Genomic DNA, 20,817 nt, shown 5'->3' on the forward strand with positions numbered 1-20,817 from the left:
TTTCATATGTTCATGATATATCGTCATATTAATAAATATTCGCATATTGAAAGGTGCGAAATAAAGAAGAAGGATTTTGAGTTTTTTTCCGTATATAAATCTTCATGACGTCATTTATTCGAACATATTTTGATGAAAAATGAAAATGAAAGAGGATGTTAAAAATAGATCCATTCATATAATATAGTCTTCTCTAAGATTAATATACGTAGTACATGTCAGGAAGTGAAGTAGGATAGACACTCGAATCTGGTAGCTAGCTATATTATCCGACACTTTTTGGATTTATATTCAATTTTGCTGGTTGCTGGCAGTTCACTTTGTCACTGTTGGGAGATTTCAATTGATAGGGCTTGAAACATCTTTAGAAATATTTTTGTATTAATACCACCTTGTCTGCAGTACGCGGTTTATGTAGCTCAATTAAGTACACGTTTTGTATAAGAACAAACCATATAAGAACTTAGGGCCTCGATGGCCAAAATGTTGAAAACAAGTTAAAAACATTTTAAGGCTTTATGAACTCTGAAACACCATATTTCAAATTCTCACCCTGAACAGTTCCTTAACAATTTTTTTTATTTTTCGAACCATTTTCAGCCTCAAGTTCCTTATAAACGTGATACTTATAAAAACCGTGTAGATAAGGTTCGCCTGCGTCATGTAAGATATTATGAGCATCATTTTTAGTTTTCTATCATTTTTCTTTACTCGACAGGCAAAGGGTTTCTCGCAGTGAAAGGTTTTCTAATTTTCAATTATTTTTTGATTTCTTTGTTATCGTTTTCATGCTAAGCTAAGTCACTCAAGATGTAAAAAAATATATTTCGAGCTCTACAAAGAACGTAGAGAACTTTTCGAATTTAAATTTAAATCAAAACAAGCTAAACACTGTAAAGGCACAGTTCGAAATTTTCAGCTACATACTTTACACGTTTTTTTCTAAGAACTATCAACATTTTCGAAGCTTTCGGATGTTCTTAACTTTTTGAGTTTTAACTCTAAAAATGTTCTTAAAATGTTCTTATTTTCACAATTTCGTGAGAATTTTTTTCCATCTTCCCAAAAAATTTGGTGTTTTATAGTTAACAAAGCCTTCACATGTTCTTAATATTTGGGCATTATGTTCTTATAATAGTTTGTTTTTATGAAAATAACCTTCCACATTTCGTTACTTTTTCTCTCATGAACAGTGTCTTCTTCAACTAAGAGAGATATTTAAAAACATTTAGTATATGTTCATGTTCATTACGTCGAATAATTTCTATTTTTTTTCTCTAAAATTAGCATATCGTGTGGGGGAGTATACATAATATATTACAATGTTTTTATTTCAAGTTAGAAAAACTTGTGGGTGGGTGTTTGTTGATATTCTTCTCCTAAGTTGTCACTTTATCTGGAATAGATTATAGTATAGCCTGGAGTGGTATAATCAGTGTAATACAGTAGATATGATCGATATTTTGCGTGGATAGCCCAGTAATCTAGGGCTTTTTAGCGGTATGCGGCGCTTACGCCTTTGTCGGGGGTGTCAAGCATTGTGTTTAAAGCCCCCGAAGGGGCTAGATAAGGAGCTAGATATGAGTTTTCAATCTTTCTCAAAGAAGAAAAAGTGAAGTCTTAATATTTGCGCCGCATTTAGGATGACGGATTGAACCTAGCACTTTCTTTGTTTTCACGCGGCATATTTTTCGAGATCTGGCGATATCTAGCGTTCGTGTGAAATCCACGCGGGTTTCGAGTCTAGCCCTTCGGGCTTGTAACTCAATGGTGTCGAGGGTTGGAAAAAATCCAAAGAATAACAAATGAAGTGGAGTTTATGAGGAACTATAGAACTAAAGGTAAAAAGCTGTTCATTTTCCGGAAGAGCAAGTAAGCATTTAACCCAAATGAACTTTGCCCTTTGCTTCGGAAAAACAAAACAACAGATCTTATCAACCTTTCAATATTGACTTTTTCACTTAGACACATTCTTCATTTTTTAGCTTTCTTTTTGACATCTTTGCCGACAATTTAGACGAAAATTGAAAAATAAAGCTTCATGTAAGATTCGCACCAAAGTGATATTTCTTGTTCATTTTTTCTTCTTCTTTCTTCTTCGTAAATTGTCCTTACTTGATGATAGCTTAGATTCCAACTTTCTCGTTTTAGTTTCTGTAAGGTTTGATCAGAATGGTCAATTGTCTTTCGAGCTATAGGGGAGCAAGAAAGGTTCTCTCGAGAACAAGGAGTCATTAATTTTTTTAGAGTTTTGAGTTATTGAGGTTTGAGGTAGTTATCATCTATTTTTTTTACCATATCAAATTTTTCTGTCTCCTTCGTTTAGCAAACGATTGAAAAGTCGTCAAACTCTGAAAGGACCTTTGCATTGACGAAGGAGATCAAGCAATCAACTCATCATGAAAAATTGCCACAATTTCAATCTTGCATCGGTTACTCTCGGGTACTTAATGGCCTCCCCCGCCCGCTAATTAATATTTCGAAAATTTTACACCCAAGGCATTCTTATTCCAACACCCCCCCTCCCTGCTCAATAATTTTGGGAAAATGTTTGAAAGTTCCCTCTTTTGTCCTAATTCTGCTGTATTAGCCTCCTTTTTAAAAATTTTCCACCCAGGACAACTTTATTCCACCCCCCCCCCCCCACTTATTAAGTTTTGAGATTTTTGCCAACCCCCCCCCCTGCACTTAGTCCAAAAGTAGATGCGAGTAGAAAGCATCTGGTGAGATTTCTTTGAGACTCTTTTATCGCAGCGCGGTCACAAAATCATATTTTCATGTCAATATTAAAAAAGGAGGGAAAAATTTTCCGTCCATCTTTGAAGTTTACCTTTTTCACTTGCCGTGACCAGAAGAATGTTAGTCTTGATTTCAATCTCTTCTTATCTCAAACGTTGGTTGATTATTATCAACCGTTAGAAAAGAAGCTGAAGAATAAAACTCAAAATATAGAATCCACAATTGAAAGAAAAGGACGATAACATTTTGAAGAAAATGCACGAGATTTCCCATATAAGGAGTATCCACAGAGGAACTAAAGTATTGAGAGGAAAATGTGGTTCTTTAGCCGTACAAGGAAAGGCATGTCATAGCTATATATTTATGTTATATTTATAAAGATGAGTTTACATTGAACCTTGTCATATTTAGGACGTGAACTAACAAGTGTCATAGATATTTAAGATATTTCAATTAAACTTGTATTTACTTTGGTGAATACACCTTTTTCCGGTTAGCCGTTTCGTATAAAAAGTCACCAAAATTTTGAGTAAACAAGTCGGCTTTTAGCCAATGAGATGGTTTGTTTACTCGAAATTTTAGTGACTTTTTATACGAAGCAGCTAACCGTAAAACGGTGTATTCTTACTACCCTACTCGTTCGTTCGTTCGTTCGTTCGTTTGCTCGTTCGTTCGTTCGTTCGTTCGTTCGTTCGTTCGTTCGTTCGTTCGTTCGTTCGTTCGTTCGTTCGTTCGTTCGTTCGTTCGTTCGTTCGTTCGTTCGTTCGTTCGTTCGTTCGTTCGTTCGTTCGTTCGTTCTTTGGTGCAATATCATTCTTTCTTCTGCTTTTCCTTTAATTCTTTCTTTTGTTTGGTCGTTTCATCGATCAGTCAATTTTTTGATTGTTCATTCTTCAAGCTCACAGCTTCATCCTTGGTCAATAACGAACGGAAAGTTCATTTCGTACATGTTACGTCATAAGAAAGGGTAAATATTGCTCCTTTTTGTTTGCTTAGCAAGGAAAATTCCCTGCAAAAATCCGATTAAAATTCTCTGTTTCTCGACTTTTTACGTTAAAAGGGATTTAAGATTTCACAAAATGTTTGCTTTTAATTTTTCTGTTATTCACACAATTTAGAAGTATCAGAAGAAAAAGTCACGCTGCCACATCGAAACAACGCCCATCTAATGTTAAAACAAAACTGAATATTTCTAAAGTGTTTCGTGCTATTGGTACAGTATCTGTGCTATAAGGGGATTGATTTTCGCGAGAATTATTCCGTAGTCATTGTCAAAGGCTAAAGTCGCAATCTTCTACGATACAATATCTTGTTAAAAAGGGGAATTGTTAATTGTTTAACTGTTTGATCTAAAATTCCCGTACGGAGACATCTGCGATGAGGTATGATTTATAAATAGCAACACTTTTCTACTCGTCTCCCCTCTTTCACCAACACTCCATCGCAGCGGTCGGTTTGAAAAATCTCGAATGAGAAAAGACAATGACAACAGACCCTCTACGGCAATGAATTTTAAAATTAGCCGTAGATACTGGGTCTGTGAACAGGCAACCGTCAGGTGGGCTATCAACTACTACACTATCCGCGTTCATAACCTTGAGTTTATAGAGTTGTTCACTCCGTACTCTTGTGTGCTTAATTGTAGGGGGTGGAATAAGCAGGGGGGTCGGTACTCCAGATAAAAATCAGCAAAATGGTGGTGGTCACGATTAATTGCGATTTTGCTAAAAATCCTTAGGAAAATGAAGGTTTTTGGCCAATTTTGGCACTTTGTAGCATAAAGGTCGTAAAATGGGGGGGGGGTCATTTTGGGGTTGATTCTTTTCCAAAAATTGCAATATCCCCCCCTACACACACAAGAGTATGCGCGAGAAGTATTTCTAAATATCTACGGTTTATCGACAACAAATTCCATCTTTAGAATTGTTAGTATAAGAGTTGTTGACGAGCTGACTAAATAATGATAACGTTTTGGAATTTTGATAAATTGTATCGTGTTACTCCAAACTTTATTTATAGCATGAACGTGCTTAAGAGGTGTTTGACGTTCGTGTTTGTTTGTTGACAAATAGACTCTTGGATAAATCAAATGCATCAACTAGCAAACCTGTCCTATTGTTTAAATCTTAAATTAAATTTTAAATCTTAGAACTGAAAGAAGGTTTCAAATTAGGATTTGATCTCAACGGACTATAAACTAGACACCCGTTAACAATTTATGATATCATTGTCCCTGTAAACAATAAATTTTAAGGATCAAATCTAAGTCGCCGTGAATGCTTACAGCACCTGACCCCGAGAATGCAGTAAACCCCGAGAATGTAGGTTTCTCATTTTTTAGCGTTGTAGCGTTAACGATAGTTCAACTTCATAAAAAGTTGTATCAGAGGCTGCTGTTACATATTACTTATCATTTATAGACATAAAATTTAAACTTGAATTAGTATTTTCCAACGGAAATCTGAATCAAAGTTGATCGGATACAACCTGAATTGAGGCATTTTTTGAATAAATCTTCTCTAAATCGAAATCTATGGGAATTAAGTTATGATGATAGGGTATTTTCTTACTCCTAATGAACAAAGGAAATGGGAAAAATAGTCCATTTCAAAATTTATTGTTCTAAGTCAGATATTTTGACGAAAATGTTTGACCTACTTTTTGGGGTTAGTCGACCTTCAATTTTGGGCTTTCATAATCCGACACAAAAAAGTTTGTCAAATTATGTAAAACTTATTTGTTGTATTTCCATAACATGAAAGTACTACCTGAGAGATGATTGATGTTGACATTTTGAGCTTTTTCGACGTATCCCAGACCCGCTGGGACCCCACCCCAATTAGAAAACTTGCCTAAGTTTGAAACAATAGAATTTCTATCCACATTGGGACTTTAGTAGAAATCTTTGTACCCGTTGTGGGAAAAGTTCGAGTCTGCTAAATTGCGTGGGTTGCGTGGGTACGTGGGTCAATATTTTTGCGTGGGTCAATATTTTTGCGTGGGTCATTTTTTTGCGTGGGTGCGTGGGTCAAAATATTTTTCGCGTGGGTCAAAAATTTTGCGTGGGTCAAATTTTTTGCGTGGGTCATATTTTTTGCGTGGGTCATATTTTTTTGCGTGGGTCATTATTTTTTGCGTGGGTCATATTTTTTGCGTGGATCATTATTTTTTGCGTGGTTCAAAGTTTTTGAGTGGGTCACTATTTTTTTGGTGACTTTTTAGCTAACTCGATTTGTTTACCAAATTAAAACTTTCGAGCTAGCTAACACGTTTTTTTTGTCAAATTAAAATTTTCAAGTTATCTTATACAAAAATGTGTTGTGTATATATCTACGAAAACTAAACAAAAGCACACAGTTTTTATGTAGTAACACCTTGTGGTTTATTTTACATAGCTGCACTTATATTTACTATAATATTATACAGAATCAGCACACACCCGTCTAATTTTTGTAGACACACTTCAGGATCACACTTTTGAATTTTCGCATGCTATATTTCAGGATTCCAGTGTCATGGAAATAAACACTATAACTTTAAGCAAAAAAATGAGATATGACCGTCCATTGCTTCTTTCCTTTCTATTGAATTTTTTCCTCCCTTTTTCTCTTGGTTTGAAAAAAAGTACAGCGTCTTTATTTCGTCCAATTTTTTAAATTGGCCTTTAATGTACTTAAATCAAAGAAATTACAAGTGGGGTGGACGAAATAATTGACAACGATTAAATTGTTTAGTAATCGGTCGCCTAGTGAATATAACTTTTGCAAAAAAAATTTCAGATTTTGAGGCCATTTGCTTTGTTCTTTAAACACTCAGAGGAAACCCAAAAGATTAAAGCGTGCTATAAGAAGCTATAAAGCTTCTAAAAAGATTCTATAAAGCTTCCACTTATAAAAAGACACTCCTTTGTTGGAAACATTCTTTCCGACCTCGTTTATTGGAACAAATTCACCATATTATTAGTCAGAAAGTACAGAACTGTACAGCTATGCAAAATAAACAAAATAAACCAAAACGTGTTATGTATAAAACACATCCAACATTTTGGATGTGACCAGTTCGAATTTCAAGGGAAGGAATTTTTTCGAATTACAGAAAGAATTTTGACCCACGCAAAAATTTTGACCCATGCAAAAATAATGACTCACTCAAAAAATATGACCCACGCAAAAAATATGACCCACGCAAAAAATATGACCCACGCAAAAAATTTGACCCACGCAAAAAATTTGACCCACGCAAAAAATATGACCCACGCAAAAAATTTGACCCACGCAAAAAATATTTCGACCCACGCACCCACGCAAAAAAATGACCCACGCAAAAATATCGACCCACGCACCCACGCACCCACGCAACCCACGCAATTTAGCAGACTCGAAAAGTTCCAACGGGGCTGTGAGCATTGAGTTTCAAGCCGAAGGCTAGAGGTCAATCTCCTTGGTAGGATTTGAAGCCAACAAATCCTACCAAAGTTGCGCGGCCTTGAGCGACCCGCCTGGTTTTTACACAAATGACAGATTGAAACTAAAATTTACCGCTTCATTTTGAAAAATATATCACTCGAAAACAAAGGAATTGCTAGATTCAATCCGTCATGAAAAATACGGCGCATATTTTAAGGCTTCAATTTTTCTTGCCTGAGAAAGGTTAGAGATTGACCTCTAGCCTTCGGCTTGAAACTCAATGGCTGTGAGGCAGGGGTATAGTTACATTATTCACATATTTTAACAAAATATTTTCAACCTACAAAATAAAAACAACTTTCTTGTCTCTTCTTTTCTTCCTTTCTTTTACTTTTCCTCATTTGTAGCACATAAAATTAATATCTTTGTTAATTTTTTGTCAGAGTATATTTCTAAAGTATGAATTTCTTTTAGAAATTAATAATTTCGGATGAATACTGAAATTCTGCTCTCAACAACCAAATCTTTTCACCTACATTCTGGGGGTTAAAAAGCGAAAAAATCCATTTTTCAGAATAACAAAATGCTCTTTAGAATATTGTTTTGGCACAAAATATTTCTAAAATTTGCTGTTATAATTAATCCATTTGAAAAAATATCAACATTTTACTATTACCAGATTTAAAGCCATAAAACCAAACCTACATTCTGGGGGTTATAACGAAAATGGGAGTCAACTTCAAGGACAAAAAAAATTAGCCTATCTATCAAAAGTAATGAAACTAACCCCTGGGAAAGGATTTTGGAGGTTCAAAATTTCATTGAAAACATTCATTGTTTTTAAAAATTCAAATCTACATCTTTCAGGTCTGATTCAAATTTCACCTACATTCTCGGGGTCAGGTGCTGTATGGCCAATCGCGAGAGAAAGATTATTTTCCCTGTAATTATAGACGATTTCTACCTTTTGAATTGTCTTGGTGACGATCTTCTAATTCTTAAACCTTGTAATTTAATTTCAAGAAAATATGAAAATGTCCTTCAAAATTTAGAGGTATGACAGTTTAAAATCAAAACTGTCTGCCTTCCAATCAATCAGTAGAGGTCGAATAAAATTCAGCCAAACTGGGGAGGCAATTTTATTAGAAAATTTTCGGTGCCCCCTGTGAAAAGTAAATATGTTTTTTAATAATTACGCTAACGAAGCGAGTACGAAAGTTATGGGGTATTTTCTCTCTTTTTGGCCGAAAACTGCCATATCTAAATCTGCCACCACGCTACTGCAATCTAAATAGAGGAACAAAATCGTGTCCGCTTAATTTGAATACAAAACAGGTCAATGTTTTTCCTTTTTTAAATCTTTCTGTTTCTATTCGTGATGTATATAAGTCGTGCTGATTCACGACCAAAACACTCAATGCCAAATAAGGCACAATATTTTTCAAATATTGTATATTGTAATAACAGTGTCGTCTTACGTATATAAGAAAATATATTTTTATACACAGTCAAACTTTTTTTTTAATTAATGCTGTTTTTGCAATTTAGTTCTCAGTTGTCGATAGCGTCATTTCTATGATGATGCTTTTGAACTTTAGTCTTGGTTTTTTTTCTCGATCTACGGCCTATGTGTATTAATACCAAGTTTATGTATGTGTTTTTTTTCTGCGACGGAGACGGTAAGGTTCTAATTTGACTAGATTCTGAACAACTGAGGACGATCTTTCGGGTCAGAACTGCGGGTTATTCCAAAACACTTCAGTCACTCTACCGTCATCAAAAGGGCAAATACATAAACTCGCTAATGACAGCCTGGATGATGACAGACAGATGAATGATTCATTGTTTTTTTGGTATTTTTGGTTCATGGTGATATTGCTGTTAATTTCATTATAACTTTCATATGTACCTCTGATCGATAGGAAACAGGTGTGCTGTGTAATACTAAACAGCTGATTTTAGTGTCGGTTTGGGACAATTTACTAGTTATTCTTTATCAGAGCCAGTAATCTTTTTGAGGTTCTTCTGTTCTTCTTTATATTGGCAATTTGATTTTCAAATTGTTCTTATCGTGTTCCTATTTTGAAGGTAAAATTGAGGCATATAAGGTTTTGTACCCTATTTTTACTAGTTTGGCTCTTAATCTGTCTCAATTTGTCTAAAATTCTGCTTGGAATTCATTTCATTTTAAATTCCTGCACGAGTCCATATTGTTCTTAAATTGTTCTTATTTTTCAACATTTTTAAACCTCATTGTATTCTATTCAATTGATTTTCGATGCAAGTGGAAAACAACATTCTTAAGCTAAAAAGATGCCTGCTAACAAAGTCGAATTTTCTTGATACTAACACACACAACGTTATATTAGTAATTCTCACGACCGTTTTTTTCAATCGCTTTACGTTCACAGCACGGACGATTTAATTCTTTGATGTCATCAAAAATGTTTGTTAATTTTACTTAACTTTATTCTTACGTAGATTGCAAACTCAAGCTATAATTTGGGATGATTTAAATTCCCGTGAAGGTAAACCCTTCTGACGCCGAGCAATTTTTTTTCACAAAGTAGACCTTCTGTTGACACCGTTGACACCAAAAAAACCTCAGTTTTATTTTTCTGTTCTCTGAAAATCAACTGAGTTGTAACGGAAATACTGCTAGAAATCAAGAAATTCTAATATCCGTCTTTCTCACGAAATTATCCTGCGCGACAATCTTTTGCCGCATACACAACAGAACACACTTTTTTATAAGAACATCCAAAATTGTTTAATCCTACGGATGTTCTTAATTTTTTGTGTTCTAAGCCTAAAATGTTCTTAACATTTTCTCATTTTCACCATTTTGTGAGTATTTTTGTCCATCTTCCTAAGAAATAGGGTGTTTCAGAGTCCGCAAAGCTTTTAATATTTTGGCCATCGAAGCGTTATGTACTTGTGTCTGTCTCAGTATGCCATCGTTGACTTTTCATCAATATACTCTTTTTGTAAGAATCAACTTGCTGTTTAATTTTTTGTAAAACTGGACTGTTAAAATCTTTATTCTCTCAACATTCAGCCAAGATTCTATTCTAATTTTAGCTAAAAAGAATTGACTGAAATTTGGGTTTTCTGTTCCATTTCCATTCTTCTGAATTTGATTTCCTTAAAATGTAGCTATTCTTGGATGAATTGGATCTTCTTAAATTGTTCTTATTTTTTGAACATTTAAGCTCCCTGTTCTTATAAAATTATTCTTAGACTGTAAAACAGCAGGATAGCGTGCCTGTTATATTATACACGCTTTTTTTTTTATAAGAATGGTGTTTTTTCATTTCATCATAGATATTCTTAACTTTTTGGCGAAAATCATCCAAAAATATTCTTACGGTATTCTTAGTTTAAGATCGAAATTGGCAATCTACAGGTTAAATTGCATTGAAAATGACATTCTTAGGTTTAGTTGCTAAATTCCATGATGGTGATATTCTTACCATATTCTTACTTTTTTGGCCATTTTCATCATGGACATTCTTATAAAGTGTATTCTTATAAAAAAAAAAGCGTGTAATGGCATAACGCAGCAATTTGATCTTAATATTATTGTTATATTAGTCATTGAGGTAGATAGTTTTAGTTAAGATATTTGTGAATTGTATTATGGATTGTATTGGCTTTTTCACTGTGTATTAAGAAAGCGCAAAAAATTCGAAGTTCCAATGGATTGTTATGCTACTACCACAATCGTGTCGCTTTCAAAGTTGCTTCTTGTTTTTGACGATTTTGCATGCTGGTTTTTAATCTCTAGCGTAAAGAGAAGGTTTTTCGTATGACGTTTCTTTGCTGTTTTTCAATTGTTTCAAACTATATTCTTCGTTGGTGATGATCGCAACACTGATAAAGAATATTATTTTTGGTATATTGCTTGATAAAGATCCTCTAAAATACGTCATAGTTCAGCTTGACCTACCTCACTTTTGATTTTACTAAATGATAAAGGTTTGCTTTTGTATAAAAAATATATAGATAATAACACCGTTAGTGTACACCTTTTCGACTGTAGTCGCGCGGTCAGGCGCGTGTCACTTTATTATTTAATTTACCACCCTAAACTCGATTAAATCCTTTTTTTACACCTTCTTTTTGTTGTCTATAGGTGCGAAAAAAAGACTGGGACGGTTTTAGGGTGGTTAAACGGACAAAAAATGTCCGCGCGGCAATTGGCGGCTACGGTCGAAAAGCTGTATTTAGCTTCCAATTTTTTCTAATAGATGTACTACAGTAAGAAGTTAGTGTCTCATTTCATAGATATCATAACATTAAAATAATTGTGTCTGTTGCAGATTTGTTGCATTTTATTTTTTGTTTGTTCCAAAGCGATTTTTTACATACTTTCTTCCAGGCTTTGACTATTGTATAAGCAAACATCAAAAACTAAACTATTAAAAACACTAGAAAAGAAACTCTTCGGCTCTAAGATTTTAGTATTAGGTTAGGTTAAGGTTATTTTTTAGCTGAGTTTTCGGTAACAGTTTTGCAAAGAAATGTTTTGTTCTTCTAGAGCTCTAAGGATTCCAATGCAATGATAGTCTTTGAAAGGTGTTACATGTGCAAATTAATTTTGACCGCACCATATCTGCTGCAGATATACAATTTTCAAACGTTGCGGTTTCGTATCGATGAAAATAGTTGAGCGAAACCGTTTCGATCTGTTTTGCTTTTCTAATTTTGACGTTCATACAGTGTTTCGGAACCGTTTCGTTTCGGAGTGATACAACACCGTAACGTTCAGACGTTGGACAACGATTGATTTTGTGAGAATTGTTTAGAACAGATTGGAATTGATGTTTTTTGACTTAAATTCTTAATTTTTGTGAAACTCCCGAATAAAAACAAAATTATCATGCGTCAAAAAATATCGATATAATTTTTTATTTCTGCAAAACAGGAAACAACCTCTTTCCATTCCATGCCATATTGACTTTTTTGAGTTTGCGTGGGTTTTAAACATTCGATATCTCTAACCTTATCATTTTGGTATTAAGTATTTTGACCATAAACCACTTCAAATACTTGAAGTTGATTTTTTGTAAGATCAACACAGATAGAAGGAGAAACACATGGAATAAATTTTAACTATTTGGTTGAAAATTAAACTTTAGAACTTAGAAGTTATTTGTTCGAGTTATTCTGTAGCAACGCTGCGAAATACATTTAGCAATACAGTTGACGCTCTCTAATTCGACGTTCTACTATGTGATGAAATTTAAAGTCCTCGTCAACAAGAAACTCTCATAAACCACGCTCTAATATTCGATACGCTCCCTTATTCGATGAAATCCGATTCCCCTTGAAGACCGAATTAGAGAGCGTCAACTGTGTATTTAGCATGTCTACGACATCCACGGCCAGCTGACTCGTAAGTAGACCTAGCAACTATCCAGCATTAAGGATGCACATGATAAACTGGCAGATCCCTGGTTTGTTGCCCTGACGTGTTAGACCAATCAGTCATCGCCTTTGGCTCCTCATAAAACGCTTTATCCTTTTGATTGTACAGTTGACTCTCTCTAATTCGATCTTATTGGGATCAAAACTTGATTGGAATCAGAGGAAGATTCGAATTGCAGAGAATAATTTAAACAACTTTTCAGTTGTCTGTATTGTCCCGTTGGTTGCGTTATTCTTGTGTTTTAGTTCTTATAGTCAATTTTTGCACTCCTAAGTATGGGCAAATAGCCTCTCTTCTCACAAGTCACGCACAAGGCTTGTATTTGTATTATACTATTTTGTTATCCCACGTAAAATATTTGGGATTGCGTCAAGAGGTGAAAAACAGCTTATGTTGGAAGCATGGGACTTATACGATCAATTCAAGGAGTTCTCACGGTCATATGTGACAGTCTGCATAACTGTATTAGTGACTTTCCCAGATAATTCTAATCTCTTTTGAGGATTGAAGTGTTGATGTTTTGGACTTGTGTTCTAGGTTCATTTGATTGTATGCCAAGCCTGGCAGTGAGCAGACTTTCACCTTTTTGAAGTGATTTTTTTAGTGTTTTAACTGTTTTTAAGGCCTTGAGTTTTCCTTCTAATATCACTGTAATGCTATGATGGTTATACATTTGTGACTTTTGTTAAGGACAATGAATCGTACTCAGCGAATGCAACTTGGTTATGACTGTAAAAGAGGTCTGTGGAACGCATTAATTTTTGTTTTCACTTGGTATTTGCGTCAAAAGGTTAACTTTCGATATTTTAATCGGTCCTTATGTGAAAATGTATGAAAATTATTATTGACTCATTCAATAGATCTGTGGTGACAAATTAATTTTCCCTAAACTGTCAAGTCTTTACTGTTATGAGTAAAGCATGGATCGACTTTCGTTGAAAATCATTGTCCTCTTGTTTTTCTAGGGTAACTTGATTCTTTTTGTATTTTTTGTTACAATTTTGGTAAAAAGATTTGACAATTTTGTTTCTCAAGTTATGTTTTTAAGATGTCTTGCATCTGGCTATGTTTGGATATGGGTGAAGTCAGTTGCATTTTTTCCCAATTTTACAATCGACCTTCTCTAATTCGATTTTCAATGGGAATTGAATTTTAATCGGATAAAGGAGCGTATCGAATGTTCAGTTGTCGTTTCTGAGAGTTTCTTTTTGATGGTGACTTTCAATTTTATCGAATAATGGAGCTTATCGAATAGTAGAACGTCGAGCTAGAGAGCGTCAACTGTATATTATATATTTATAAAAAAGTTTTATTGCGTTTGTCTCTAGTCTAGATTCCAATCTTAAACTTTGGTCAAAACAATGATAAGTGGCTAGGAAACTTTCTATTCCACAGTATAGGAATGTCTAATGGAGCTTAACTTAAAATATTCTCGTTAATTTTTATACTTATCTTATTTTTACAAGGTGAAGCATATAGCCTGCTTGGAAGGTTTACTTTGTAAATATTGATGGAAATACACCTTTTCGACCGTAGTCGCCAATTGATTTTTTACCACCCTAAAACATTCCCAGTCTTTTTTTCGCACCTATAGACAATAGAAAAAAAGACTCGGACGGTTCTAGGGTGGTAAAACGGACAAAAAAATGACCGCGCGACAATTGGCGGCTACGGTCGAAAAGGTGTATTGATAGGTAATAGAGATACGAACGGATTTTTATTCATTTAAAAAAATGATCTCTTCCTTCATTTTAGCAATAGTAAAATAAATAACAACAAAGAACCAACAAAATTGTATTGTAGAAAAATGACCAAAATATTGGAAACTCCCGCCCGAGATTTGTCGCCGCACCGTAAAAACATCAATTCGATGAACATAGTCAGTGATCTAATGGATGTGCGTTCACCTCTTACGTCTCGACGTCGTTACGTGTCGAAAACTCCGTCGCCGTTAGCTATACGTAAAGGTTCTCTACCTGAAAACGAGGAAATTCACATATTCAATGATTCCAGATGCGGTTTAGAGGCGTTTCAAAATCGCAGTCACAATTCTCTGGATTCGCGTCTTTCAGAGATACCTACGTCACGTGGATCGCCTGTTGTTGGGTTAAAAAAACGTGTTGAGAATTTCCCGTATAGCGGTGGTTGCGATTCACGTCGTAGTAGTGGCGCAAGTAGTATTCCTGAAGTTATCGAAGAGTGTGAAAGCGAGGATGAAATCGATAACGAGGCTAGCAACGACTCAAAAGACTCAATCGACTATATTCGGTGTATAAACTGTAGTCGATCGAAATCAACCGATTCAATCGATAAATTGAAATTAGATCAACCTCAACAGACGATTATTAACTATTGTTACAATTGCCGACATTTAATGAATAACACACAATTACCTGCGTTCTATGAAGGTCGTCGCTCGTCATGGACGGCGGGCGAAAAACTCTTTCCTTCACCGCGTAACTCGCGAAGATCGAGTTTGGCGAGTAGTGCTAGCGAGTTACCGATTATTTCAGAGCCCTCGTTTGACGAGGAAACTAATGATACACTTGAACTTCAATTAAGCGTCAAACAAGAAGTAGAAAAACTATTGAAGCGAAACAACACGAAGAATAGTTTGGTTAAACAAGGCAAAAATAATAATACAGACATTCGTGAGGATATCGAGTCAAAAATCAATCGAAAATCAATCATGTTATCGCTACGTGAAACCAAACTATGATTATAAATGAATTTGTTTTTCATGCAAAATTCGCAGGATTGCTATTTTCACGGGGTAAAAAATTGCATTTGTTACGTTCGTAAATAATATAATATTAATTTATTTTTATTTTTTTGCAAATTTTAATTTTTCTATACAAAACCAGAAGTATATATTTATTTAAAACGAAATTATGAAAAAAAATATCTGCATTTCAAAATTATCAAAAGAATTATCGGTTTTTTACCATTCCCATCTGTCCGAAACTTATTACTGTGATCCAGCCTAATTTTTTGCCAGTTAAGATAGAAATAAACTTACTCTCGGTTGCCTGATAGCGGGGGGGGGGTTGGAAAAAATCTCAAAACTTAATAAGCGGGGGGGGGGTTGGAATAAAAATGTCCTGGGTGGAAAATTTTTGAAAAGGAGGCTAATACAGCTGAATTAGGACAAAAAAGGGAACTTTCAAAAACATTTTCCCAAAAATTAATAAGCGGGGGGGGGTTGGAATAAGAATGTCCTGGGTGGAAAATTTTCGAAAAATTAATTAGCGGGGGGGACGGCTATTAAGTACCCGAGAGTAGACGATCCCATCGTTTACACAATCAAGGTCACTAAAAGAGGATAATTTAAGAGGTGGGATAAATTTGTGCAGAGTGAGCAGTGGGGGAGGTGTTTACAGTGAACGTTGTTTCCAAAGTCTACCGAGATGGAGTTTTTGCAAGCTCTTGTTTGATTTGGTTGTTCGTTAACCAGTAATAAAACAATTTTGTTACTTTTTCTAAAGAAAGCGTCATTTTTATTCCTTCAAATGACCAAATCTTAAGTATCTTTAGTATTCTAAAGTATCTTACAAAAACTCCATCTCATCTGCTATTTTTTCGTAAGCTGCCGTGATGGCTCAAAGCCTTGCGGTCTACTAGCCCTCTAATGGACAATAGCATCGTCTGAAATAAATCTTGAAATCGTGATTTTTGAAAGCTTCTTTATCTAAACAGAATCTAAAATTCGGTAAAATACAACATGTCGTTTCTAACCGTGCCTTTTTGGACCTACCCCGGTGGGCGGAGGTCCAATAAATTAACCTGGTCCTTCCGTTCGTCTGATGCAAGCTTTTCTCAGGATTGGCTCATTCGATTTTTCGGATTTTTTTATCGAAAATGCCGGAAATATGCCGTTTCTTATTTTACTTCCTTTTCTTTTTCCATTCTATATTTATCATTAGGTAGGCCCAATATCCATGGTGCTCGTTACTTTCTCACGGTGATGAAATCTTGACTTTGAACATCAAGTCTAAAGTCTATGTTTTAAGAAAGTCTATGACTGTCAGGCTTTGCAATGAGAGCAAGCGCGTGCCACTTGACCCTTTTGTGATTTTCTGTCACTTCAAAGCAGTGTGCATTTTGTTTGATTTTCATGTCCAAACCTGCAAAGTTGTTTTTTGTTATGTTAAGATAAAACTTTAGCAAAGTCGGCTCATCAGATATACTGTATTGCAAATATTATTATTTTCTTACTGTCCAGACTCAAAAATTTTGCATCAGATTTTGGGGAGCGGATAACTAGGTCATCCGGAATACATGTTGTTTTTTTTATAAGCAAGAGTCTATCCCTCGTATTATGCAAAGCATTCTATTATTCTCAAACAATAGAGCCATTGTTTAGGTAGCAAAAACTGAGCCTACATATGCTCATGAACGTTATGCTTATAAAAGAAAAAAACATGTAGAATGCTTTCTGATGTATACATTTTTCTGTATCCCAGAATCATCTTACTGTAGTGAAGTTCCCACCCTAATGTCTGTGCAAGCTGGTGTTAAGCAATATAAATTCCACATTGGTGCCAAATGGTATTTTTCTTCAAGGGTCTAAAATTTCACTTATTTATTTAGGGTATTTTCAAAAATACTTAAACGAAAATACGTCAGAAATTGTGAAGGTTAATTTTAGAATTGAGTGATTGATTTTCAAGTGGTACTCCACTGAAGTTTATTTTTAAGGACATTTAACAGTACAAGAAGTTTCCCTTTATAGTTAAGACTATAGACTACACACATCCCCTTTGATATGTTTCGATATAGGGGATGTGTATCGTGTTTTTGAATTTTAGAAACTTAAAGTCTGTCTCAAAATAATTTGCAGCTGAGACAAAAATGGCTGTAAATTTTGATAGAATTTGAATCAAGTTGCGATTTTGTGCTCGTTGAAAAGATACTTGTTAGTGGAATATTATCAAGAAAAAAGAAATTGAAAAAGAAGAAAATGAAAAATGAAGAAGAAAAAAATCAACTTCTTGTAGAAATGTGGTATAGTTACCATCTTCACAAGAGTGATTCTTCAATCTTAGATCATCATGACTGTGAAAAGAATTTTCATAAATTCATAAATATTCAGTCAATCAAAAGATATCAAACAAAGTTTGTTATTGGTTGATCAACGGATTAGAATAGGTGGATTAACTTCTCTCGTTGCTCCCAAGAGAGATCCATTGTCTTCTCATTGTTACAAGAAAAATCTATAAATGACTCTGCGCACTCCTCGTTTAGTTTTTTCATTGTTTTTATAAGAACAATTTTCCAATTTATACAGTTTCGAAAACGAATTTGTCCTATGATTCGATCAATTTTGATGATTTTGCAAATATTTTAAATCCTGCACTTAAGTTTTAGCATCAACAAACGCTAGACCAGTTTTAATGTAAATTTTTAATCTTTTGTCAATGGCAATCTTCAGATAAGTGAAAATTAACGTATGGTCTATAACTAAGAAACTATCGATGGGTCACGAATGGGTTGCATACTGGTGAAAGAAGACTGTATTTAGAATTAGGAAAATAAATTTCAAATTATTTGGCTAATTTCTGCATTGGATAGAAAGGGCTAAAAAAGTGCATTTTCTTATTTAAAATGTACCACGTGATACGTAATGACCAATGAAAATGTTGAAAGTAATGATTTTTTACAACTTTTTTACAACTTATCAAGTTTTAATTGCTAGCAAACTCGTAAAAAAGTTTGATAACCTAACGAGGAGTGTTTTCTATGAGTTCTTAATCCACCTATTCTAATCCGTTGATTGAATGAATATTTTTGAAAGATTTTTTCACAGTCATGATGATCTAAGATTGAAGAATCACTCTTGTGAAAATGGTAATTATACCACATTTCTAAAAGAAGTTGATTTTTTTCTTCTTCATTTTTCATTTCTATTTTTCTTTTCTTTTTCCAAATTTTTAACTTGATAATATTCCACTCACAAATATCTTTTAGCGACGTAGTTCGAATAAGAAACGCTCTTGTTTATTTAGCAATTTGCTCTGGGACATACCTTAAGTGAACTTATTTTGGCAGGAACTAATTTTGGCAAAATTCGCCAAAATTGGTTCCCGCCAAAATTAATTATTTTGCTTACTCGCCAAAATAAGTTCTTGCCAAAATTAAATTTTTTGGTATTTTGCTAAAAAAACTTCTTGAGCTCACAAAAAAGCTTCAAATAAGGCAAAATAGAACAGATTTATGCTGTCATTCACCAAAATTAGTTCCCGCCAAAATTAAAAAAAATCATCAATCACCAAAATAAGTTCTCGCCAAAATTAAAAATTTTCAGGATTTTTGCTGCTCGTCAAAATTAGTTCCCGCCAAAATAAGTTCCCTTAAGGTAGTAGTAAAGTAACACTCGGGGACATGAGTACTAAATGTTTTTATAAGCATAAATGATATATGACCGTTACAATTTCAAAAACAAGTCAAGAACATTTTAAGATTGTGCTGAATTATTAAGGAAATTGAAAAAAAACGTTTAAGGAAGAAATATCTCCCCTTTTTATGATTAGGAACTTAAAACCAAATAAAAAATTTATTGGGCGACGGACCAGCTAATTCCTTTTCGCGAAAGGTAAAAGTAATTTTGACCTTTAAACTGAGTTCAAAGATCACTACTAGCTTAAATTATAAGACACCAAAAATCCTTATATTTGTTTGACAAATAACAAAGTCTCAAGTCAAGCCTGGAGTGTATTACAAAATGTTGTATTTGCTTTTTAATAATTTGTTTGGACCACAGATAGCTTCATACAAATTGACGTACATTCATTCTTGGTTCTCTTTTCAGGCTCCGTATTAAATTCTTTATCTCTCCCAACCCCTAGTTTGTTAGTTTTCTACGGAAAAGACTTTAGTCGGCTATAAATTCTCGGTATTAGTGTCTTTGGGGATTTTATTTTAATGATGTTACTGCTCCAACTTAGTAGTGTAGTGCAAACTGGGATGATTGTTACTTGAAGTTTTTTGTAAAACCACAAGCGATCATCATGAAAAAAAATTAAATTAGATTAAGGTGGGAGTCACATGAAGCTTTGAGATTTGGTGAAAAAATTATCGATTTCGGGATTTTGCGCGTTTCATGACCCTATACCCTTTCTGAACACACCTTGAAAATTTTAAGGCCGTAGCATTTATATTTCCTAAGATATAAGGTTTTTTCTAGACCATGATCTAAAGTATTTTCCTTAGCAACGAAAAATCATACCCGTTGCTAGGGCCCAATTTCTTTATGGCTGATCTAAACATAGGATCATGGCATACCAAACGAAAGATTTTTTTACGCCCTTTTCGGGCGTCTAAGTCAATACCGCCTTTTTTCCGCGGGAATTCCTAATATGACGTAATTAAAGATGGTAACCAAAAAAGTAATATTTTTTAAAAAACAACAAATTTGGAGGCTGTCAGCAGTGTTTTTGACAAGAAAACTGTTTGAATTTGGCAATGTTGGACTGACTGATGACATCTTTAGCTCTTTAATGTCATTCTTCTCAACTAAGGAAGCTTGAGCTAGGTGAAACCAAAGACTTGATTCTCAAACTCAACGTTTCCGATGAACTTAGTTTGACACCGAAAAACTTTGAAGAACAAACAATGGACCGAAGGCATATTCAATGATGTATCTATTCAAAGATCCAAGTGTTAAGGAAATTGAAAGCCTGGAGGCTGGTTTAACAATTGTGTGTGATGAATTATTGAAGGTCTGGGACGCTCCCTCCACCCTCTGGATTATTTACATTCACGAGGAGAAATTGTGCACGGCTTACGGCTAGACGTCCAAGTACAAGTGGATTCTTGTATCACTACAGATCAACTTTAAATTAACTTATAACTGACAGATGCAGTGAGGAAAATACACTAGGTTGATCTATTACATTGAAAATGTGGTTTTTGTTGTGAAAACACATTAAAATTGACTTAAATAGATGTTGACGTGGAGTTTGGCACAAAATTTTAAGGATTGGCGCGCATCACGTGAAAGTGATAATTTGGAATTTCTGGACTATTTTGGTATTTCTAAGCCCTTTCTAAAGTATATAAAGTAGTACTTTATTCCATTTTAGTCAAACACGGAAAGAATTTTGTAAAACGGTTGATTTATTACAGAGAAATAGAGATATATATCTCAATTCTGACTTTACGGACCATTTTCTCAAAATAGGTTTCAGGGGGTTTTCGCACACCTTGGCAACGTTTTTTCAGGATTGGAAAGAGCTATGATCA

Source organism: Clytia hemisphaerica, unplaced genomic scaffold (genome assembly GCF_902728285.1).
Source record: "Clytia hemisphaerica strain Z4C2 unplaced genomic scaffold, Clytia hemisphaerica genome assembly, whole genome shotgun sequence".
Lineage (NCBI taxonomy): Eukaryota > Metazoa > Cnidaria > Hydrozoa > Leptothecata > Clytiidae > Clytia > Clytia hemisphaerica.